Genomic DNA, 13,505 nt, shown 5'->3' on the forward strand with positions numbered 1-13,505 from the left:
CTTGCTGTTTTTTGCTGGTTAAACTGCAGCTTCAGAGCTTTCTGACGGGCCCGACTGTCTCTGTGTGTAAAGTATTCATGTCAATAAAGCCATGCGTCGGGCCCCGGTGGCTCACCGGCCAAGAGCACGTACCGTGCACCAGGGCTCAGTCCTGATGCAGTGACCGGGGTTCGAATCCTACCTCAGCTCCCCTCTCTCTCCCCTGTCTGTCTCTACTGTGACTATCAAATAAAGCAGAAATGCCAAATAAATAAATAAATAAATAAATAAAATAAAAATAAACCTGTGCGTAAAATGTGAAATGTCTTAATCAGCCTCACCTTTTCCCCGGCGCACTTCTGCATTCATTTACAACAAGATCCATGTAAGTGGTGTATAAAATTAACAAGTGAAGTTAATGAATGCACATCTTACCCAGGAGGCCATTTGGCCGGGCAACATTTGATTTCAACCATATAAAAGAGGCAAGGACACAGAATTCACTTATTCACCAATGCATTTAATTCAGTGTGTGTGTGCCTCTCCGACCTCACAGCACTGACAGCCTCACACACACTCCACACTCCTCTTGTGTTTCCTGTTGGACAGCGTGCCAAACAGGACATTTGTGCGCACCTCCACTTCTCTTTTCTCTTTTTCCGTGTTATTCATGTTGAGGTTGTAGTTTTCTGATCATGCAGAGGACAATCTCAGGAGCCGGGCTCATTTAAATATGATTTGCATATTTAAATGGGGGCATGGGGAGGGGAGCACGTGGGGAGGAGAACAGGGAGGGGTCAGGTTCTCCAACATGTGCGCTCATTTCCACGTTGATTGGGATGTTCAAAGGAAATGTGCTTGGATTCATGTGTACGAACAGATTCATACATCTGGATGTTTTTGTGCGTACGACGTTTTCTGGATTTAAGTGTACGTCATTTTTCAGTAGGAAATCCACGCAAGTCTTTGTACATGAGGCCCCTGATCTTTTTGATAGAAGTTATGTGGCTCTTGACTTGATAGAAGTCATGGGGAGCAGAGCATTCAGCCGCTCAACTCCCCAACTCTGGAACTCACTCCCATCAGACATCCAGAGCATTGACTCTTTTCCTCTGTTCAAATCCAGACTCAAAACTCACCTGTTCAAGATAGCCTACTCTCTGTAACTGCATTGTTCCATTTTTCTCTTTTTACTGTGTGTAGCTTTTATCTGTTGTTTTATTGTATTTGTTTTATTTTTACAGTGTCCTTGAGTGTTGAGAAAGGAGCTTATAAATAAAATGTATTATTATTATTATTGACAGAAACCGTGTTTCAAACACACAAAAACACTCAAATCTAAATGAATAAGGTCTCTCTCTCTCTCTCTCTCTCTCTCTTCCTCTCTCTTTCTCTCTCACTCTCCTGACACATGAAACAGTTTAGTGCTACTATAAGATTCAAACAATATCCATATATTTGTCATCATTAAAAAGTGCAGTCTGACCTGAGAGTCTCCAGTCTGCAGTTTGGACTCTCCAGTCCAGCAGACAGCAGCTCCACTCCTGAATCCTTCAGCTGGTTCTCACTCAGGTCCAGCTCTGTCAGATGGGGGTTGGACTTCAGAGCCGAGGCCAGAGAAGCACAGCTGCTCTCTGTCAAGCTGCATTCCCTCAGTCTGAATGGAGAATAAAAAATAAACTATAAGACATGCAGAGTGCAGATCTCTGTCAGGCCTCCCTCACAGAGCTGCGTCTGATTGGCTGCTTGTCACTGAAGAGCAGCAGCCTGACAGCTGAAGCTCAAACCACTTCCTGTCTTTTAGGAATGGAATGAGTCTTGTGCTGTATCTTCATGCAAGCATGGGCTCAACATTTTCCTCCAATCAGGGCGCTGCATAACAGAGTCAACACCGGTTAAAGGGGATTCAAACTTCCTGTCAGTCATAACATTTCCATAATTCCAGATTTGAAGCGTCACTCCTCAGTGAACTGGCTCTTTGTGCTCTGAGAGCTTTTTCTACTTCACTGTCTAGTTATTATTATGGATTTGCCATGTTTTCTAGCAGCCTGCTCACACTGATACAGCTATTCAATTTGTAAGAAAGTGAAAATACTAAACAATAGGCTAAACCATAACAGAACAACAGTCTAATTATTCCTAAATAAATGAATATGCTGTTATTGTAAAGTCTGCTCCCCACAGTGTCGGCCTAAAAACATTCTGGCCTTTGGACAAATGGAGTTGATGAGCCCTGATGTGTTTGATTTGTGTGTTTTACAGTTTCGGGTGTTTCATGTCACAGCAGCGATCTGGAGCCAACGGCTCACCAGGGGCCTCATGTAAAGGGTGCGTATGCACAAAAACGTGGCGTACGCCCTTTTCCACGGCAAAGTTCAGATGTATGAAGAGTGAAATGAGCGTGGAAATGTGCAGTGCCTCACGCCAACGTCATAGCTGGCGTACGCAGGTTTCTACAGCGACTGGTGCTTTGGCGACACTTAGAGGTGATGCTGGGAAACTGTTGAGAATGTGAAGACAATTCCAGACACATGAACAATTAAAACTGATGAACAATTAACACACCCACGTTGTAGCATCCCCGGTTGATTGTTGGTCTGAATGAAACTCTCCAACTGATAGTTCATAGTGTTTTCTTTTATTTTAATGCAACAAACACTGTAGCTTGATGAATTCCTTACGCACTTGAACACACCGTAAGAGTTACAAAGAATAATAAAATAACTATAAGACTACAACTATAACTACTGTTACTATTTTTGCCATAGATTCACAAAATTATAAAATAAAATGAAATAAAACACGTTTTTAATCTATGACAATGAAATATGACTGTTTATGGATTTTTAACCCTTTTTAACCTTTTGACAACCTCTTAATAGAGTGCAATAGATAAAGATTTTTAACTTGAATAAACTACTTATGCAGTCACTTTTATGTCACACATACATTTTAAACATTGGAAATAATTATTATAGTAAACAAACATATACTGCTGCATTTATCCATGCAAGCACGGAAAACTACAGAGGAGATAGCTGCTCTCTTTTAAGCTAGCAAAAACTGCCGTTCACTGGGCTAATATAAGTTAGCTGCAATACTTGCCAAAACGAACTAACATAAAACTCTTCAAAACAACAAAAAGGCTCCACAATATAAATCGACATTACACACAAGTTGAAATGGAGTCATGACAAACCTTGTGCCCGTATCAACCAGGTGCTAAATGAATAAAACAGTGGCATTTGGTGTACAGACATTTCTCCGTTTTTCCGTGCAGTCAACCCTTTTCAACTCACACCGTATTACCTTACTTCCGGCGGAAGTCTCTTCAAAATAAGAGCGCTAACCTTGAAATCCAGCATGACGTAATAAACAATAAACTAATTTTAAGAAAATAATTATCAGGTAAGTACACAAGAAAAGAACAATGGTGGGAAGAAGCTGGGCTATATTAAAGGTCATTTACACTCCCACCAAATTATGAGTGATTTTCATTACAATATGGAATGTAAAGCATGAATAATTTCTAAACACAATATGACCTTTAACCTTCAAGATTTGAGTCTATAAGAATGTCCATAACTAAAACTTTTAATACTGTAAAGGATATGGTTTTGGAGTGATGTGGGGTTTAATCAGTCTCTAGAAGCAGGATCAGCTTCTGCACCGGGCGTTCTACAATAGGCGGCTTGCCAGAGTGCTGTCCCTCCTTTCCCATCTTCTTGTCTCCAAAACGAATCTTTACTCTTCTTACAAGTCCATCTGTATCAGTCAATGTCTCTACAACTTTGGCCAGCTTCCACTCATTCCGCGGCAGATCGTCCGCCCTCTCCATGACAATGTCGCCAACTCTGAGGTTTCTCCTTGGAGTATGCCAGCGTTGTCTGGTAGCAATATTAAAGAGGTATTCTCTTCTCCACCGACTCCAGAATTGCTCCGCAAGATATTGAACATGACGCCACCTCTTACGAGCATACATGTCCTCTCTGATGAATCTGCCAGGAGGTGGTAAGGCTATGATTGGTTTTGTGGTGAGCAGGTGATTAGGCGTTAGTGGCTCTGGACTGTCTGGATCACTCAAGTTATTGACTGTCAGTGGACGACTGTTCACAATAGCCATAGCCTCATATAAGAATGTCCGCAGAGAGGCGTCATCCAGCCTGCCTGATGAGAGTGAAAGAGTGGAACGAAGCACATTCCTCACCGTTCTAATTTGTCTCTCCCATACGCCTCCTGCATGGCTTGAATGGGGAGCGTTCATGATGAAATCACACTGCTTCTCAGCCAAAAATGTGGTCAAACGATCTGCATCCACTTGTTTGAGAGCTTCATTTAGTTCATGTTTAGCTCCAACAAAATTTGTTCCCTGATCAGATCTTATCTGACGTACTGCTCCTCTTATGGCAATGAAACAGCGGAGTCCATTAATGAAAGCGTCTGTTGACATGTCATCCAACATTTCAATGTGAATGGCTCGACAGCAAAGGCATGTAAAAAGGAGACCATATCGTTTCTGCACTTTGCGGCCTTGCTGGGTGAGAAACGGGCCGAAACAGTCCATAACACAGAAGGTGAAAGGTGGTGATGGGTCGACACGCTCTGCTGGCAAATCTGCCATCCGCTGCTCTTCTGTGACTCTTCTGCGTGCGGAGGAGTGCAGTCGCACCGCTCTTTGCTCTCTGCTTTGCTCTCTGCTTTTCTCTCCTTTACTTACTTTACTTAAGCTTTTAATCATTTTTAATCATTTTCTATCACCACATAACTTTCTGTGGGGCTTTTATTTATTTTTACCATTTTTACCGCCATTGAAGAGTGACTTTACTCGGTCACAGTCAGACTGCCTGTAGCAACTTAGCTTGGTTTGCTAAGCAGATGGCTACATCCAGCCCTCCAGATGAAAACCAACTCGTTAGGAAAGACAGGATTATTGCCAACCTCAGAAAAGACATCCGAAAGCTCTCAGCGGAACTCAAGTCCCAATCTGAGCTGCTGTCAAACACGCTGAACGTGGCTCATGAGCAGTCTCTACAGATCTCATCGTTAAAAGCTGCTCTTCAGGACACAGTAGCCTGGGATCCTGCCTCTTCTCTTCCGGAGCCCAGCAGCTCAACGCCCCGTCGTAAGCTGCAATGGTCGGAGGTGGTGGTAAGGGGCAAAAAAAGGACTTCACTTGGTCTCTCATCCCACCTCAGCCTCTCCAACAGATTTGAGCCTCTGTCATCACGGCTCGAAGCGCCGGACTCCGACGAGCTCAAGGATGATGCAGCCCATCCCACGTCTCCCCAGTCCGGGAGTCTTCCTCTGCCTGCAGCCCCCCCGTGTGGACGGCTCTGTGTCCCCCCCCGCACACACCACGGAAACAGAGCAGCGACGAAGGAAAAAGAGTCCCTCAACTCATAAAGGTGAGACTATGAGACTGAACAATAACAAAGTTAGTGGGTCACAAGCCAGTGCCAGGCCGAGAGCCAGAGAGCAATCCGCTAAAAACAAAGCTAAGAAGATAGACACTATTCTGCTTGGGGATTCTATAACGAGGCAGGTGGAAATGGCCAGGACTGAAAATCTAACTGTGAATAACACATCAGTCAGAGAAGTGGCAGCTATGCTACCTGACATCATGTCTACACGGCCACATATTAAGAAGATTGTTATTCATGCTGGCTCATTTGACATCCTCAAGAATAAATCTGGGTCTGAGACCCTAAAGAAAGACTTTTTGTTTTTGTTGGAAACACTTAAAAAAACTTCACTCAGGAGTGTCTTTCATCTCTGGACCTATCCCAACACTCGGCAGAGGTTGCGAGTCCTTCAGCAGACTCCTTGGCTTAAGCACATGGCTGTCATCAGCCTGTCTCGAGCAACAGGTTGGATTTATTGACAATTTTAATATTTTTTGGAACATAAAAAGCCGCTTCATGCCAGACGGGATTCACCCAAACAACCTTGGCTCCAGACATCTTGGGTCCAACATACGCCACACCATCGAGTCGTCTTATCAGAACATATATGCACTGATAAGCAGGAAGGTCAGCACACAGGGAGCAGCCAGAGAGACAGTTACTGCTCCCACAACAACAACCGCCTCCCATAATGATGACGTCATGGCCTGCGACTCTGTCCTCCACATTACAAGAAGCCTGCAGAGATTGTCTTTGTCCCAGCCAGAATGTCAAGAAAAGAAGAGATAGGACAGTCACCATGCCGCTTTCCCCCTTATGCCGGCAATTTCACACAGCCAGCGGCATGGCAAAAATAAAAACACTTGCAGGAAATCAAGGACGGCCAACCCATCAAATCTGATATGTATCTCATGTCAGTCACAGTCTGTCTCTAAACATAGACCAGATAACATTTCACAATTAGCACTTCTAAATATCAGGTCTCTGGCTGGTAAATCCTTCATAGTCAATGATTTTATTAACAAGCACAAACTTGATTTTATGTTTCTAACTGAAACGTGGCTAGGTCAGGAAAATAGTGCCGCAGTTTTGATTGAGACAGCCCCTCCAAATTTTAGTTTCTTTAGTGAAGCGAGAATACACAAGAGAGGAGGCGGAGTTGCCACTCTGTTCAAGGACAGCTTCCAGTGTAGGCAAATGTTTTATGGTCAGTTTGACTCCTTTGAATATGTTGCCACTCAGTTAAAATCCCCCTGTCGAGCAATTTTAGTGACCATCTACAGACCGCCCAAATATAATGCAAGGTTTTCTGATGAGTTTGCAAAATTGCTGTCTATTGTGTGCATGGATTTTGACTGTGTTCTTTTAGTGGGAGATTTTAACATTCATGTTGATAACCTTACAGATGGGTGTGCTAAGGAACTGTTAAATATCCTGGATAACTTTGGGCTTTCTCAGCATGTCACAGAATCAACACATAACAGAGGGCACATATTAGATCTAATTATTTCCAAAGGTCTTAATATCTATGAGGTTGTGGTGAACGATGTCGCTTTATCTGACCATTACTGTGTTTTGTTCAAAATGACCACCTCTGCTAATAATATGAAAAGTGAAGCAGAAGTGATCAGAAAGCGTTACATAACAAATGATAACACCTGTGCATTATTCACCCAGGGTTTTACACCATCACCAACCCTGCCCTCAGCTCTAGTTGATGACCTTGTAAACAGTTTTAGCTCCAATGTTATGACTGTTATTGATTCCATTGCCCCAATTAAGACCAAAGTTCTGTCAGGAAGAAAAAAGGCACCCTGGAGAAACGCCACACTGGTTAAAGAACACAAAAGATTATGTCGACAAGCTGAACGCAGGTGGCGAAAAAACAAACTCCAGGTACATTACGAAATTTATAAAGAGAGTCTTCGCAACTATAACCAGGAACTGAAGAATGCAAGGCAATCATATTTCTCAGAGATTATCAATAGAAACAGTAATAATGCCCGCACACTTTTTTCTGTTGTGGACAGACTGACCAACCCCACAGCATCACTCCCTCCTGAACTACTGTCCAACAAGTCATGTAATGACTTTGCAGCCTTCTTCACAAACAAAATATTGCAGATAAGACAGGCAGTGTGCAGTTCCAGCTCAGGAATGATAACACTTGTGCCTTCCTGTTCTCCGGTTAATCTAGGACATTTTAGCCTCCTTGATTACACAACTCTAACAGAAACGGTTTCAAAATTAAAGCCCACAACATGCTGCCTTGATATTCTGCCTTCAAACTTTTTTAAAACCATTTTTAACTGCATAGCTCCGGATGTACTGCAGATAATAATTACTTCTCTTAAAGCAGGCCAGTTTCCCCAGGCCTTGAAAACTGCAGTAATAAAACCTCTTCTAAAAAAATCAAATCTGGATGCCACAACAATTAGTAACTATAGGCCAATATCAAATCTGCCATTTTTGGGGAAAATCATTGAAAGGGTTGTCTTCCAGCAAATCCATACTTTTATGATGCAAAACAATCTTTTTAACAGATTTCAATCTGGATTTCGGCCACACCACAGCACTGAGACCTGGTATTACTAGATCTCAGTGCTGCATTTGATACAGTTGATCATAATATTCTACTTAGCAGATTGGAAAAGTGGGTGGGACTCACCGGCACTGTGCTACAATGGTTCAAATCTTACTTACAAGATAGGGACTTTTTTGTGTCAGTTGGTAACCATAAATCTGAGCGAACCACAATCACATGTGGGGTTCCTCAAGGGTCCATTCTTGGACCACTTCTATTCAACATCTATATGCTACCCCTAGCCCAGATTATGGAACATCACAACATCTCCTATCATACATATGCCGATGACACACAACTCTATATCTCAGTGTCATCACATGACCAGTCCCTTACTCTCATTGAGTAACTGTATTCATCAAATCAATGACTGGATGTGCCAGAATTTTCTCCAGCAAAATCCAGAAAAGACAGAAGTATTAATTTTTGGCCCAAAAAATGAAAGGGCAAAGATCAGCGCTCACCTTGGCTCTATGTCACTGACAGCTACGAATCAAGCCAGAAATCTTGGTGTTATCATTGACTCAGACCTGAACCTCAACAGCCATTTAAAGTTTATCACTAAATCTGCCTATTACCACCTGAAAAACATTGCTAGAATTAAGGGGTTTCTGTCTAAACAAGACATGGAAAAACTTATTCATGCATTCATTTTTAGTAGGTTGGACTATTGCAATGGCATATTTACAGGCCTTAACAAAAAATCAATCAGACAGCTGCAGCTGATTCAGAACGCTGCCGCCAGAGTCCTTACAAACACCAGGAAACTGGACCATATTACACCGGTCATTAAATCGCTACACTGGCTTCCTGTGAGTCAAAGGATAGATTTTAAAATCTTACTGCTGGTCTACAAAGCCCTGAATGGTCTCAGACCAAAATATATGCTTGATCTACTGGTTCCCTACGATGCATCTAGACCCCTTAGGTCATCTGGAACTGGTTTGTTGTGTGTTCCAAGAACAAGAACCAAGCAAGGTGAGGCAGCATTCAGTTACTATGCTCCTCACCTATGGAACAAACTTCCTGTAGATCTGAGGTCTGCTCAGTCTGTCAGCTCCTTTAAATCAGGGCTAACACTACTGTTCACTGAAGCGTTCTGTTAGATTAAATACTTGCCTGTTGTATTGCCTGTACTTTTTAACTACACACTGTTGATTTATGCCTCCTCCGCACTCCAAGGACTACCTGTTGTACTGCCCGTACTTTTAAACTACGCACTGTTTATTTATGCCTTTTATTTTTCTTACTTTGTTTCATATCCTGACTGTTTTACTTAGGTTTATTGTTAAATCAGCAGCAAATGTCAGAGATTCCAGGGCTGAGGACTGAGTCCGGGCTGAAATCTCTAATAGGAGAGGTTTCAGAGTCTAAGGAATTAAGAGGTTGGGCTGTCGGCATCCCTGCGGGGGGTGACCGGGAAGTCTGAGTCAGCTACTGCTGTGACTCGACACTGGGGAGCAGGCTGTGAATTCAGATCTAGAAGGGAGACGTCCTGTGATGGATCTTTAGAGTTCATTACGATCTGAATAAGACCAGAGTGTGGAACCTGTGTCCGGCGGGACTGTAAGACTCTGAGTGAAGGACTCAAGAGCAAATAGTGTGATGTATATTAAGGGCGACGTCCCATACAAAAAAAAAAACAGACCCGACCAACCAAATTCCTGATGGTTCAGAGCCAGGGACAAGAGATACTAGCTGAAATCTCTGACAGAGCTGGTTTTGAATTTAAACTCAAATTTTTTCTAGTCTGGTGGCAAGGAGTCGCAGGCGTGATATAGGCTATCACGGCCTGGGCCCTTGGCCGTCTAGCTCAGGCAGTGTACTGAGCCTGTTGTTATTTTATGTTATTTTATTATTTTATGTTACTGTATTTTATTATTGCTATCATTCTAAATTTTTATTTCCCTTTTTATTGACTGTTTTTATTGTTTTAATTTGTGTCTTGTTGCTTTTAATGTTTCTGTAAAGCACTTTGAATTACCTTGTGTTAAATTGTGCTATATAAATAAACTTGCCTTGCCTTGCCTTGCCTTCTGAGTTTCCTACATGTAACACAATGATGCAGATGTGCTGCCACCGCTCTGTGGATTCCTGGGATCCAGTATCCATTCGATCTGATGTCATTAATGGTCAAACATTTTCCTTGATGTCGAACGTTCTCATGATGATGAGCTATTATTGACTTGGTGATGGGATGCTCTTTTGGTATGATCACTGGATGTTTCAATGAAGTAGGGAGAGATGCATTTTTTAGCCTTCCTCCCACCTTGAGAAGTCCATCTTGATCAAGAAAGGCATCCAGCTGATGCAGTTTGCTCTGAGAAGAAAGCCGAGTTGCTTTACTGAGCAGTTTTATCTCTTCTAGGTACACCTGTCTTTGTAAGTCCTTTAAGATGATGAGCCGTGCATCCTCTCGTTCCTGTACAGTGCTGTGATTGGTTGACTTATCTCCTCTGGCCCAACGAATGAGACGAGCGACAGCTTGAGTAGCTTTCATCCATGAAGAGAACCTTGACAAGCGGTCAGAAAGACTCACTTGCTCCAATGTCTGTGTGTTTAGTGTCTGAATCCTCTTGACTTCAGGATCTCCAATCTGTATTTCTGTGATGACATCCGCAACTGGAGGTATCTCTCTCTCCCATAAGAACTGAGGCCCTTTTAACCAGCTGGATGTAAGGATCTCACTTGCACTTGAGCCTCTAGAGGCAAGGTCTGCAGGGTTATTGTTTGTGGAGACATATCTCCACTGCTGAGGGGCCGTGCTGAGATGGATTTTCTGTATCCGGTTTGACACAAACGTGTGGAAACGGCGCGCCTCATTGTTGATGTAGCCGAGAACTACTTTGGAGTCAGTCCAGAAATATTCATCAATATCTGCGAGACAAAGCTCCTCCTTTAGGGTGTTGCTTGCTGCGACTGATACAACAGCAGCTGTCAGCTCTAGTCTGGGGATAGGTGTGACTTTAATCGGAGCTACTCTGGACTTTCCCATGACCAGAGCACAGTGCACAGTCCCATCTTCATTTACATGTCTCAAATATGAACACTGGCCGTAGCCATAAGTGCTCGCATCGGAGAAGTGGTGTAACTCCTTTCTCAAGACTTGTCCAAATCCAGCGGGCATGTAGCAGCGTGGTATGGTGATTTTCTCCAAATTTGTGAGATCATTCTTCCATCGTTCCCACACTGGTTGCAGTTCACTGGGAAGGGGGTCATCCCACCCTGTGCCGTGCCTACACATTTCCTGCAGCACCCTTTTCCCAAAGAGCAAGAAAGGGGCAACAAACCCCAGAGGGTCATAAAGGGAAGCAACTGTGGATAGTATGCCACGTCGTGTTGCTGGCTGGTCTTTTAGGCAGACACGGAATGTGAAAGTGTCAGATTCAATTTGCCAGTGAATACCTAAGGCTCTCTCCAAAGTTGAATCACCAAAGGCCAGGTCCAGAGCCTTCACTTCAGTGGCACGCTCAGACAGAGGTATAGTCTCCAGCACTGATCTGTTGTTACATACAAACTTATGCAGTCTCAGACCACCCATAGTGCAGAGCTTCTGGGCCTCCTTTGGAAGCTGAATGGCTTCATTTGCACTTGCTATGCTGGTAACACCGTCGTCAACATAGAAGTCTTTCATGATAAACTGTGAGCCAAGGGGTAACAGGTTCTCGTTGTCCTTAGCAAGTTGCTTCAGTCCATATTTGGCGCATCCTGGTGATGACGCCGCACCAAAGAGATGAACTTTCATGCGGAACTCCTGTGGTTTCGCATTAAAGTCGCCATTTCTCCACCAGAGGAAACGCAAATAGTCTCTGTCAGCTGCATGCACGTGAAACTGATGAAACATCTTTTCGATGTCACACATCAAAGCTATATGGTGCTGTCTGAATCTGAGGAGCACACCAGTCAGATTATTCAGCAGGTCCGGGCCTGACAGAAGATGGTCATTCAGGCTAGTTCCCCTGTACTTGGCCGAGCAATCAAAAACCACACAGAGTTTCTCAGGTTTTTTGGAGTGGTAGACTCCGTGGTGAGGAATGTACCACTTCTCTCCTTCCTTCCCCTGATCATGAACTTCCTCTGCATCACCCTTTTCAATAATCTCACTCATAAAGTTCACATAGTGCTCTTTGTACTTATCATCTTTCAGCAGCTTTCTTTTGAGATGACTGAGCCGAACAATGGCTAGTTGCTTATTGTCTGGCAGGTGAGGTCTCTCTTTGAAGGGGAGTGGCATCTCATAGTGGCCGTGAGTGTTCCTTTGGAACTCACATTACTTGCCGCGGTGCTAGTGCCCTTGAGCAGTTGTATCCGATTAAAAGACCAACTTCAGACTCCAGCTGTGGTGGAATTTCATCTGCTATTGCGGTAAGATGATTCCAGTGCCTTGCCGTATCACAGGTAGGAATATGTGTTCTATTCGCTGGTATACAGTCTTTGGTGTAGGCAAGAGGGAGATCAATGTGGACTGTGGAGTTGTAGCCTCTCACTCTGAGACCTGAGACCCTTTGGCTGTGCATTATAGCATCCTTTCCTATCATTGTGGTCAGTTTCAGCCGAACAGGATGTGTTTTGGTATGTAAGCTGTTGCTAACTTCTTGGTAAATGAAAACCGTCTCACTTTGTGTATCAAGCAGAGCATAAACAAGTTTTTCCATACCTGGATTGCTGACAGAGGAAACCCACACTGGTACAATCATTGAGGTGTTAGCAGATGGTTCCTCAGTCTCCACACTGAGGGCTCTAGTTTCCCGGCGCAGCGCAGGGTGGCGCAGTGAGGCGCACCCCACGCAGAGCTAGTTTCGACCAGCGCAACGCGCGAGGCGAACGGTTTCCAAGTTTCGCAGACGGATCTGCGCCGAGATGGGAGTGGCGGCGCAGCAGGGGGAGGTGTCGACAGATTCAGCTTGGCGCAGTGACAGTTTCGTGCCAAACGGCTTCGCCGAGGTGCGCCAAAAGCTCGCCTCCTGAAACCACGTCTACTTTCAGCGCAAGGCGCAGCGTGGCTGGCGCAGTGGAAGTTTGGCTCACAGGCGGGCAGTGCGCACACGTCACCAAAACCTCACAGATTAACAATGCAATAAATACCCACAAAAACCACTATTCAATGCTACTATCTCAATCAGCACATAAATGTATCTCCATATCGACTGTCCCGTCACAACTGATGTCAGATCAAAGGAGATTGGCACCGTTTGGCAGCGTAATGGAAACCCAACCTGATCACCTGTCAGTCGAACAATGTATCCAGTACCGTGATGTCTTTTTTCCAGTCATGGTGTCTGGCGCTGCTTGTGTTAACTACACAGTTCTTCTTCCATAAATATTCCACTCTGGGTTTTCATTACCGGACTATGACTGGTAAAATCTGCCAAAGTCCGGTAATTTTTAAATGTCCAGTGAAAATATTCACAATTTGAATTTTATTAAAACAGTCAATTTCCACGTAATTTTATTTATAATTAAAAAAAAAAAATAGACTGCGTGATCCCTGTCTCCGGTGCAGGGACGGTTTTTGCTATGGGCAGTGTGGGCAACCGCCC

General features: G+C 43.8%; 1 pseudogene; it reads right to left on the reverse strand.

Annotated features, from left to right (window-relative positions):
• Positions 1-13,505, reverse strand: part of LOC115371223 (NACHT, LRR and PYD domains-containing protein 12-like) — an 85,692-nt pseudogene that overhangs the window by 20,176 nt on the left and 52,011 nt on the right.

Source organism: Myripristis murdjan, chromosome 14 (assembly GCF_902150065.1).
Source record: "Myripristis murdjan chromosome 14, fMyrMur1.1, whole genome shotgun sequence".
Classification (NCBI taxonomy): Eukaryota; Metazoa; Chordata; class Actinopteri; order Holocentriformes; family Holocentridae; genus Myripristis; species Myripristis murdjan.